The sequence below is a fragment of the Pollicipes pollicipes genome, unplaced genomic scaffold, assembly GCF_011947565.3.
Source record: "Pollicipes pollicipes isolate AB1234 unplaced genomic scaffold, Ppol_2.1 Scaffold_4002;HRSCAF=4701_pilon_pilon_pilon, whole genome shotgun sequence".
Classification (NCBI taxonomy): domain Eukaryota; kingdom Metazoa; phylum Arthropoda; class Thecostraca; order Pollicipedomorpha; family Pollicipedidae; genus Pollicipes; species Pollicipes pollicipes.
The window spans coordinates 14,098,674-14,111,350 of record NW_023596420.1 but is presented as its reverse complement, the minus strand read 5'-3'; positions in this window follow the sequence as shown (position 1 = coordinate 14,111,350).

Below are 12,677 nucleotides of genomic sequence, written 5' to 3'. Positions count from 1 at the left end.
GGGTGCGCGGGTGGTCTAATGGGACTAGAATATGAAGACAGCATAATGCACCAACATTTTAAAAAATAAATTTGCGTTCAAAGATCTTATGTTGAACTAAAAACCTTCATTATGCCGGGAGGTGCTGGTTAAACGGTCTTAAACAACTCTGCAACGTCGTTGGACACTTACCTTCTGGCATATTGAAGGTCGTAAACTCAACATAAGAACTTTGAACTCATGACAGAAAGATACCCTTGTTCGTGGGATGTAACGAAATACAATGCAACAGTTTTTTGTGAACATCTGTGGGTGGAAGCCGTAAACGTACCTTAAGTTAATCTGAGCACGCATCACATGGGTTGGTGAACTTTGGGCTCTTTTCGAAACAATTTAGGTCGAGTTTTGCTGGGCACATGATAGTCTTACGATTGGTGTTGGCCTTGTCGGTAACTGTTTTGAAATTGACCTTGCCTATTCGTCTTTCCTTTCGCTGATAACACATGAAGTCCAAAACGCTCCCTAAACGGAGGAACGTATCGATACGCCGTTCAGTGAAGCCAAGACAACTCAGCTTTAATTCCTGAGTGATTGTCATTTGGTCAACATTACTGTTTCCTGTTTTCATGGAATCGTAGCAGATTTCTGACTGTTTGCGTGATAGTCAATAGCAGTGGAGACATCGCTTGTTGCCAGTCTTTCGCGAGTCCAACAAAGAGAGATTTTGTCCAACAGAGATTCTATTCTCTGGTCTATTTTTGCACACGCAACCAATAGCGGTCTTGCGTCTTCGAGCCCGGAAAGAGTGAGAGCTTACGCGGACACCAATGGCACGGCTTATGTACTGTGCGCGTCGGAAATGATTAATGATCGTAGGGTCCAGGAATGACGTGATAGTTAAGCAATGAGAAACGAGTACGACGTCGTTCGATGGTCGCCTAAACCAATCAAAAAGTAGGGATCGCGTTGCGATCCCAGAGCTGGCTGATGCAACTAGCAGGTAGTCAGACGCTGAAGGCGACTTTTTAAAGGAGGCATCGGGTAGCATTTCGAAAGCCAGGCACAGTTCATGCTCCGATGGAACAGATGAAATGCGGTCATTGAGCTCTTTTCCAGCAGGTTGAGGTGTCCTCTAGTGTTGTTTTGATCCCAGAGACTTTTGGGGATTCTAGAAACTTTGACCCTGAACGATCGGAGGTTGTATAATTCTGAAGATACTTACTGCCGAGGAATATAGCTCTGTTACATCACAGCGCGATGTTCTTTCGATGATATTTTGAATAAATATTCAAAATTTTCGTCGTTTTCGTTGCTCAAAGTGAGCATAACATAAATGCAAATTGTAACACACACCATGAAAACTACACAGTCGATGCACATCCACAAGGTTACGCAAAATACTAACGAGCATTCTTTCATCAAAGTACATACCTTGAAGGCATCAGGAAGGTGCAAGACTCTATCTTCACTAGCGGTCAAACTTCTTAAGAGACGGTGATGCTTGTTGCGCTTGATAACAGACTGCGGCGAGCGTGTACCGGTTGACACCGCGCACTCAGTTTCGTGACGTATCAATGTGAAGCGTTCAAAAGTTATAGTTCCTGTTTCCTTGCGGTGAGGTGACTCGAAAAACATTGACATTGACTTGGTGGCCACCAGTGCGAGCACAGGTGCTTACTCTGCACCCGGCCTCCGTTTTCAACACTCGTAGTTTTGATCACGTGCCTGCCAAATGGGTTGTGGTTTTGAAAATGTTGCCAATGTGTACTCGTTTGACCGGAACGGCCTGGTATAATGAAGGTGGATAACTATCAGTTGAGGATTATCAGGTGATATAGTTAGTTTCCACCTAACTTGGTTAGGTTCGTGAGGCGGTGAAGAAAGACAAAGGATTTGGGAGTAACTGCAAACTTGTTCGTTATTAGGCATTAGCCATAAGCCACAGTGGACGTTTTCACAAAAGACGTTCACGCGTCGTTGGGATTTAGTAGTTAACACTTACAAGTTTCTTGCCAAGTTATACTAAAAGTAGGATATATTTGCCTTATTTTTATCCTCTTTGTTGCTTTTTACCGTCAAGTACTTTTCAATCAGATCATCACTTGGAAAAATTGTATTGTCAAAATGTAATTACCTGGCCGTTATTTCAGTGACTGGAGTAGGGGATGGAGCATAGTCCTTTCCAAATCAACGTATTTTGAAAGCCTTCATACGACCATTGTACGCGAATGGGACGTGGATAAAGGGCCGTGAAAAATGGACGGGGGGGGGGGAGGTTCTTGAGAACGCGCGGTGCGCCGTGCTTGATGCGAAGCCAGCCATCATAAATATGGTCGGCAGTCCAGCAAGAAGTGGAAGCTTGTCTGCTTTGCCATGATGGGCAATGTTTGAAACATTTCAGCAAAAGGCCGGCCTAATTTGAGACTGCCTGATGGCTCCTTTGTCTACCTGCACTCTTATGTCGTTTTATTTTGTGTGCAGAGTCATGTTGTAAAAACGGTATAACTTATGAATTATGGTAGCATAAATAGTTGGCATAAGCTTGGGCTGGTTAGACGTATGTGTCACCAACCAGTCCAATGTTGCTCATCCAGATGCCACCTGGAGTAGACATCTGATTGGTGGTTGAGCAGCGACCATGACCTCGGCTTTGGCATAGCTATCGCCCAGTCGTGCTAAGATGCAAGTCATAAGCAGATCACTTAGAGTGACAAGAATTGGAAATTTTGAAAGGAAAAGGCATAAAACGTGTTGGTTGACAAGTTCAGGAATTCAATCAAAACGACAAGCACTTCACCTTTACACCTTTGCCATGACAGTAATGATGACTTGACAATCAGTCCATAGCATGAGTGGAACATTTTTTTAGTTTTTGGATGCAGCTAGATTTTAAATAACAGAAAATAACGAAAAAACTGATGTGCGTATCGCAAGAAATGAACATTAAGAATTCAGCACTGTACACAATGGGAGGTCGAAAACACCGTGTTTGCATCTACAACAATCCTTGATAAGCTTTGGTATGAGATTCATAACCCTGTGACGCTTTTGACAACCTGCCGTGATTTGTTTTTTTACTAGGATATCACACAAGCTGGCCATTACTTCGTAGCGTATGCCAAACAGTCCAATTAAACTTTGCCCATGTCACTTACCAAGGCACATAAATCCACAAACAATTCCCTTTCTGTACCACATACTCGCCCGCCGTCGAGCCGCCACGTCGAAAATGACCTACGAAGTATTGCGCATTCCGAGGTATCCCTAAGGTCTGGTTGCCAGGTGATGTCAGATGGCCCAGACGTCACAAATCCGTCCCGTAACGTAACTAAATATGGCGTATTGTGGAGCATGGTCACTGATTCGTGAAATTTTGTTAGTGACAGAGTTTATGGGCTTTAAGTGCACACCAGAAGCTGCAAGTGAGCTTTGTTCATCATATTTGTTGCTTGCCTCAACATCTTTAAATGTGGAGCATTCCCTCCAAGGGAATGTTCCACATTTGCATGGGGTCTCAAGTTGAAATAGCCATATTGGATGTCGTCCGGTGCAGCTCACAGCCCTGCTTTTCTAGACCTAAACACCTCTTTTTTCTGACCTACACGCCCGCGAAGATGCACGGTCTTTTTCTAGCAAACTATGTCAAGGTCACACAGGCATCCATGACGCCATAATAGCGTCATTAAAACACTACCATTCCACTGACTGTGCGGCGATTAAGCTAATAAAATACGGCTGTTGGGTCTTTCATATCTGGCATTCGTGGGCACGATTTCCAGATCTAGCGGCCTTCAACAGCCTCTCAATGACTGTCGTGCAGGAATAATGATGCAACAAATAATGACGCATCGAGGAGCATATTTACGAAAGAGATAAATGATGTCGGTCAGAACAGTCTTTTCCACTTAAAAGTATTACAAAAGTTGTAAGTGAGCTTATCTAGTCATACCTGATGCCTGCTGTAATGTTTTTAAGTACGGGACGTTCTCTTTAATCATGACGCTGTCGCTATATGATTTCCGCATGGTTTCAATATGTCTATTAAGACATAAGATCATAAAGTTATCAGTCATGACAACCTGTGCATTGTGGTATGCATCATTACCTAAGCGCTGTATGATTTCCTTTATATATGTATATATATATATATATATATATATATATATATTCATCAGAATGCATCGAAAGCAGGTTGTGTCGCAGGCGTTGTTGATTATACGCAACAGCAACTTAAGCTTTGGTATCATTCTGCGTAATTCGAGGCACACTTCTTACGGCTGGAAGTATGTTTCACTGCTAGCCACATCAAGTGCATACACTAGTGGTCCGGAGATGTTACACTGCAGATGGGAGAGGTGGGCTGTTTCGTGAGTTGCATGTCGTGCCGTGTCGTACTGTGGTAGTTGCCTGAGTTTTTTTGTGCGTTGACGGTTACCATGTCTCTGATGTATAATGTTTTAAGTGTGATGAGGCATCTATGGTTCGTGATTGACGCATTTCTGGCGAGTGCGTGTTGTGATGTGTACGTATATATGTTCGCCGTACCCCCTCCGGTAAATGCATAGCCAAACGTCGGCTGAAGCTTGGTGTGGTCGAACCAGCACAGTTTTCTTTGCGCTGGCTCACTGTGTACGCTACGAACTTCGGCACCTGAAAGTCTCTGTTGCATACCATATATCGCCGCTCGGGCTACCGGCAGTGCACTTTGTATGCGTTGCAGCGTGGGGCGAATAAATGCGACGGCGTAGTGCGATTTACTAGTAGACCTCTTTCACGAGTATTTCCTCCTGGTATCTCGTACAGCTCATTCTTAACTAGTCCTTCAAAACCGTTCGTATCGCCGCGAAGGTGACGCTGCGCGCCACCCAGTGTCATGACCCCGCCGACGGGAACAGCCGCGTATGGTCACAGTTCAAACAGTCAGGCCGCGCCAGTTATGACCTTGAAGTGTCAGGAATGTCAAGTGTCTGTCACGTAATGTCATGGAGTGTCAAGACTGAGGCCATGCAGTCCATACCAGCGTTACACAGGTGCTGCAATGCTGGATGCAGTAGAAGTTTAAAGGGATATTTTACCCAGAATTTTTGCGGCATACTGTCAGGGAGCTGCGCACTACATTACGCTGACAGCATGTTTTGGCTGATAACAAAAAATTTAGCATATTCATCGGGACCTGGTAGAAAAACTATAGAGCAAGATTTCGCACGCATCATCTTCCTATTCTGGATCCGGCACGTTATCGTTTGAGCTACTGGGACCCCTGGGAATGTCGAAAAGGTTGGAAAATTCACGGTGTACAGTGCCCGAAAACTTTGACCTGGTACGCCGTGAGAGTTTGGCTTGCGCCACGACCTTCCACAACAAATGGCAAGTGGATCGGCTTAAGACAATTAAGCAATCTTTCGCTTGGCGCCGGGCTCATCGAATCTAGCCTGACAAAACACGGTTCACAGCTCTGTGAACAGCAGGCCTTCAACACGAGACCCCTATGGACTGATGGCAAAACGCACGCCGTAGTGCGATTGTGCTGCCAACGCACTTCGGCGGGGGCTGAGTAGTGTTGATCCCTCAAATTGGGAAGGATTAACATAACTCATGCGGCACAGCGTGCGAATATTTCCTGATTCACAAAACCTGCACGACTTGCGCCAAAGTTTAACGCTTTTGCACCCTTTCAGCGACGTGTCCTCGCACCGAGTGCCCACGATAGATCCTTAAATCTTGCGTGACTCCTGATGCCAGAAAAAAATGCGCCTTTAGCGATTGTAATACATATGCTGTGGCAGAAAGTGTCATGGCGAACAATCATGAAAACAAATAACGAACAGTACACGGACAATTTAAACTTCGGAAAGATCCTGCTACCTCGGGATTTTCGCCTCGTTTAACACGCGCCCGGGTGGCCGGCTAGATACCTTCGCTCGGGTGAGGGTGGGGGTTAATTTGACCCCCTAAGATCTCGGGAACTAAAAAAGCCAGAGACACCAAATTTACAGGGTGTCTTGACCTGTATGTGAAATGACTTATGTCAAAGTTTGAACATCCTAGGTCATGACATTCAGGCTAAATAAGGTCAAACAATGTCAAATTCCAGGTTGGTCTCTAACGTGCCCCCAGAACCTTGGCAACAGTTTCTAAGCAAAAGGTCCAAAGCTCATTTGAGGTCAGTGACCTTGTTTGATCTTTTGAAGGTCATGGTGACCAAAATCATACGAGACTGTTTTGCATTTGAATATGCGACAAAGATAACGCTAGGCAGTATGTTCCTGAAACAAATTTTCGACCCGGGTCGTCTTCGATCAATGACCTTTTCTGACCTCTTAGAAGTTAATGGAAGATGTATAATGCGGTTCCTGCTGTCAATGAATTCGAAATGAGCGCCACAAACTATTCCATACATCAAGTCCTAGAGTAAAAGATCAGGTTGGTTGTGATCTGGGTTTGACCTTCATACCTAACCTTAGGTCAACCTAATTTGTTTATTCAATATTTTTGATGCCTAAGAAAGCATCTCAGAGATGCATGGCTTGGTCAAAAACTCCGGTATTGCATCAGGTTGAACGAGTCCCTGAAATTGCTTTCGCTGGAACCATGGCCTGACTTTGACCTGCCATAGGTCAGAGACCTTTCAAGGTACATCGCAATTTTTTATTTAAAACGATCCGCTATTTAAATGTCTACAGCTATGGAAAATTTGGCCCGGCTACGCCGCGCCGTTCGGAAACCATTCTGGAAAAACCTTTGGGAGGTCAGTTTGACCCCCACACGAGCGCGTGTTAAAGGAAATGTTCCACGCTTGCATAGGGTTTCGAACTGAAATAGCCACGTTGAATATCATTCGGAGCAGCTCAAAGCCCTGTCGTTCTTAAGATATAGATCCCTCTAGTTTCTGCCTTAGACGTCCAGGAAGATTTGCAGGCTTTTTTGGGGAGACTATTTCAATGCCACCCAGACACCCATGACGTCATAATACCCTCGTTTGAATCCTGCCATTTCCTTAGCCAAGCGACGATCAAGACCCAGAAAATATAATTGTCGATTCGTTCATATCTGACTTAAGTGGACATGATACCTATACAAAACGGTTGTCAATTGGCTCTCAATCAATGTTGTGTGAGGTACGATGACGTAATCAAACAATGACGTATTGAGGACCACATTTACTACACATATAAATGTGTTGATTAGAGTAGTATTATCCGCTTGGCAGTCATATACCAATAGCTATAAGTGAGCTTGTTTCATCTGATGAAGCTCGCCTCATTATCTTTGAATGTTGAACACTTTCGTGAAGTGCGAGTCGGAAAAGGAAGCTTGAGGACCGGCCGTTAGGACGGCCGCCTTTCGGTGACATATGGGTGCTACCTGAGCCCGGGACCGAAACGAAACAGTGGGTGCTACCTGAGCCCGGGACTGAAACGGAGCAATGGGTGCTACCCGAGCCCGGGACCGAAACGGAGCAATGGGTGCTACCTGAGCCTGGGACCGAAACGAAACAATGGATGCTACCTGAGCCCGGGATCAAAACGGAGCAACGGGTGATACCTGAGCCCGGGACCGAAACGGAGCAACGGGTGCTACCTGAGCCCGGGATTGAAACGAAACAATGGGTGCTACCTGAGCCCGGGATCGAAACGAAACAATGGGTGCTACCTAAGCCCGGGATCGAAACGGAGCAACGCTCCAGGCTTCGGAAGCGTCCGACGTGGCTCATTACCTCTCGGCGCGCCCGACAGCGGGCCGCGTGGTCTAACGAGACTGCCGGTCCCCGCAGGCTCGCGGCGCTCCCGGCACCGGCGCGCGCCATCACGTCAGCGTGGACGTCACAGGCAGCTGCTGACCTCCGCCCAGACTTTGCGAGCGCGCGTGCTGGAGTGTGAGACATCCGCACAGCAGGGATCATTATAAAGGAAATGTTCCACAGTTGAGGATATTCACGAAATATAAGGTGTGATGAAATAGGTTCACGTATGCTATTGGTGTACTTTTAAGTGGAAAGGCTGTACTCCACAACACAATTTCTATGTTTCGAAAATATGCTCTTCAATACGTCATTGTATTTTGCACAGCACTGGTTAAGAGCCAGTTGACGGCTGTTGTATCTGAAAATCATGCTCACGGTTGCTAGATTTAAACGATTCGACAAGGATATTTTTATTGGCTTCGATTGCCGGATGGCCAATGGAATGGCAGGATTTGAATGACGCTAGTATATCGGCATAGATATCTGGGTAGCCTTGAAATAGTCTCCCCAAAAAAGTCGGCACACATTCGCGGGCGTGTAGCTCATAAACCAGAGCGATTTAGGTCTTGAAAAGGTCAGGCAGGATGGCGATTTCAGTTCAAAACCGCGCACAAATGTGGAGCACTCTCTTTCATTTGTTGGCCTGTGGTAGCAAGCGCTTCGCGAATCACATAAAGATAAGGATTTGGTGTTCATCCGCGGGTTGGATCGGATGGGACTAGAAATTTCCACCAAACGATAGATAATAATCGAACTGGATTTTACGATACGCCAGCTGACGCGGTGAAAAGCAGACTGAACAAAGATATGTCATCTCCGAAATTGCTTAGAAATGTTTTTGATAACTTCACGAAGGAAACTGTAGAACATTTTCGCAACCTATGTAAAACCACATCTTCATCGCTGCCTTCAGACAGTGGGAAAATACGTGTCGGAAGGCCTTGCATGCCTTGTCGCATGTTTGCGACAAGACTTTAAGAGCTTGAAAAAGCAACTAGCGTGAGGTTAACAAGGGCAACTAAATTGGTTACGAAAGTGTAGCGTACACCCCATGAAGAAAGGCTTAGACAGCTTTAGACCTGCAAGATGGTGGAGTAAATCTCAAGAACAGATTTGGCTGAAACAATGTTTTTACTGGCAAAGTGAGCGTGAGCCCTACCCAGCTCTCAAACTAAGCAGAAGGACCAGAATAAGAGGACACTTCTTGAAACTATGCAAAAACGACCTAACCTCAAGTTTGAGCCAATTGTTGTTGTTTTTTAACCCGATCATAACAGAATGAAACAGCCGTCACAAAAGTGTAGCCATGATCTCAACACATGCTTTTAAAGCTAAGCTTGATCAACACTACGCCGGAGTCATGCCTTCCTTGCTCGTTTGCTTACGGTGAAACGAATAAACGCCGTACAGTTTGTCGATTCGCGCGCTCTTTATTGCGATCCCAGTACATAAAGTTGTTTGACGTGTCAAGGGTCAATGATGAACAATTTTGTGTTTCATCAACTCGTGGAGCACGACGCTGAACACCTACACGTCTCATGCTTGTCCACTGATGGAGGTACACTGACTGCCAACCTCCATATTTGCAATCGTGGCACAACAAGATTTTCTATGCCTCAGCAATTACTCTTGAGCGTGTCGCCACACGACCTCTTCCACCCGGCAGAGTAATCGTAAACTTCGCTGCCGCCGCTGCATGGTTGCAATAGCGTGCATAACTTTGTTCTATTGTAAGTTGTCACGAAATCCCCGGCAGACTGCAGTCGTGTTTGCGCAGGGGTGTAGCTTCCCACTCGATTGGGATGGGGTGGAGGGGGGGGGGGGGTCTCTCTACTCAGCCACCCTAGCCGGTTCTCTCTACTCAGCCACCCTAGCCGGTTCTCTCTACTCAGCCACCCTAGCCGGTTCTCTCTACTCAGCCACCCCAGCCGGTTCTCTCTACTCAGCCACCCCAGCCGGTTCTCTCTACTCAGCCACCCTAGCCGGTTCTCTCTACTCAGCCACCCTAGCCGGTTCTCTCTACTCAGCCACCCCAGCCGGTTCTCTCTACTCAGCCACCCCAGCCGGTTCTCTCTACTCAGCCACCCTAGCCGGTTCTCTCTACTCAGCCACCCTAGCCGGTTCTCTCTACTCAGCCACCCCAGCCGGTTCTCTCTACTCAGCCACCCCAGCCGGTTCTCTCTACTCAGCCACCCTAGCCGGTTCTCTCTACTCAGCCACCCTAGCCGGTTCTCTCTACTCAGCCACCCTAGCCGGCTTTGAGAAACTGCACCCTGCATGTGTACGCAATATTCAAATCATTGCTGTTTCCAGGCTGGAGCCTGGATCCGCCAGGAACTTTCATGTTTCCTATACACGACAGGCGCCTCCAGTGTCGCTGTTCTGAAACCCGTGCACGGGGGGAGGGACTTTTGAGAACTCCTTTCAGGTTTTTTGATGGTTGCCCAAGAACGATTGACGGTGGGTCCATATGACCTTACGTACTTGTCTATGCGATGTTTTGTATTTTGTTTTTTTTTTGCTCGAGCTGTAAAGTTGGGTCGTTGTCACTGTAGGTGATTAACCTGGGATGGGTCCGAGGAGTATGCCCAAAAATACTTCGATTGACGTCATTCATCTTGATTGCAATCGATCGCAGCAAATGAAAATAGCGGAAACATTTACTACCTGTAGCTATTATTATGTATGGTATGTAACTATTATGCTCTCTATTAGCTCAAATAATCATCTTAGTCGTTGGCCTGGGTTCTCGCTCTCTTTCTGCTGTTTCCAAACCTTTGCCAAAGAATAACCTTTTACGTGATTTGTTGGTAAAACGCCGCAAAAATGTGTTATAAATGTTTTGAGACCAGGCTTATCTCAAACATTCTTGACCACGGCAAGGTCAAATGCGATCTTGACCTTTGCTGTCGCCTTTTTAGGTAGCTGATATAGTAAGCTGTTCTTTCTTATGAACTTGGGTAGCGTATTTTTGAAATACTTTTGCGCCAGAGGCAGGCATTCAGAAGCTACCTAAATTAAAATTGCCTGGCTGACCAGACCCGGTTTGATCTTACATGATCTAGAATTTTTCGAAACATTATGTTGAAATAAATTGCATGTGTTATGTCGCTTTACACCCACAAACATATACAGAAACCATTATGGCGTTCCACATGGTAGTTCAATGTGGTTTCATGTCATGCCAGTGAAGGGAAGTGGGCTGGCTTTTATATAAACAATTTTCTAGTCTCACTTAGTTATAGTTATAAACGGTCCATGTACGCACGTTGCCATGCATCTGTAATTTTGCTATCTAAACAAACGAAATTTGTCATATTTGGCCTGCCCTGTTTCGACCTCATTCGCGGTTAAACTTCAACGTTGGAAACGTCATTTGAGAAACATAAACTTGCAAAAGGTGATCTAAGGTCGAGCCAAACACACACTGGTTGGCTCATTTTGACAAAGATGTTCCACTTAACGCTGCAAATGGTCAAACAGCGCCATCTACCAATGTGATGGCACAGTCATTCATCCTCAGTGTGTATCTTCATGTCTTCCACCTTTTATTGACCAGCCCTCTGGTTTGATGAGACACGACGTGCACTAGTAAATCAACCCTAGAGGTCACTGATGGTGGTTGTCTCCAAATAACCTGCTATGGGCATACAGGTGTGAAATTACTTTGTTATTGATTTATCTATGTTATATTTTTATATATTGTTTGTTACTGTGTTTTAAGTTCATATATATATATATATATATATATATATATATATATATATATATATATATATATTAACAGACTGTCAAACCAATTCGTTCTGAGCGCGTAATTTCAGGTAATTAACATTGTCTTTCAGACAAATGATAACATATATAATAAATATATCATATATATATATATATATATATAATGTGACATATTTATTATATATGTTATAATTTGTCTGAAAGACAATGTTAATTACCTGAAATTACTTGCTCAGAACGAATTGGTTTGACAGTCTGTTAAATAACAAGGTCACCAGAGGCTACAAAACCAGACTGTCAAACCAATGAGTTTTGAGCGCCACCCGATGTGGTGTTCCGAATGGTGTTCCTTTCTTTTATCTGTCACGCATGGTTCTCAAGGTCATGGGAGCTCTTGAAGGCCCCTCCCCCTCCCCTGCTCCCAATGGCCGGGCGACAAAGTTTTCGGCGAACAGTCGAGCGCGGCTTGGTAGAAAGTGGGTGACAATGTCAAGCAGGGGCTTTGCAGCAGTGTCTCAAAAATGTCCACTGATCCATAAGCGATCATAAATCTGATTATAAGGAGACCGACGCGAAACGCCAACCTTCGGCTGGAGAGAGCAGCCAGCACGTGCGATCGTGCTGCTGGTGACCCCTGGACCGGTCGCTTCTCCCTCTAACAAGCCTTTATCTTTAGACATGGCTGCAGCGACGGCTGTTGTCAGTGAAGTGTTGAGCCCGGTAACGTTTGAACGCACCAGATTGTATTCGATTCTTTACTGCATTTGTTTTGATGTAGCAATTTGACACCAAAACGCCAATGCCCTACAGCAATATTGAATCCGCCGATACGTCCAAGCCAGCAGGTCTTCTCCCCGATAGCCACAGACATGAAGCTGCAACCGGCATGCGCCAGACACACCAAACACCACACACACCACGCGCAGGCTGGTACCAGCACCAGACACACCATACACACCACACACACCACATGCAGGCCGGTGCCGGCACCAGACACACCAAACATCAGACACGCCACACACACCACACACAGGCCGGTACTGGCACCAGACACACCACACACACCACACGCAGGCCGGTACCGGCACCAGACACCAGACACCTGACACCAGATCCCAGACACCAGATACCAAACACCAGATCCCAGACACCAACCACCAGCCACTAGACAACAGACAGACAACAGACAACAGACAACAGACACCAGACAACATACATC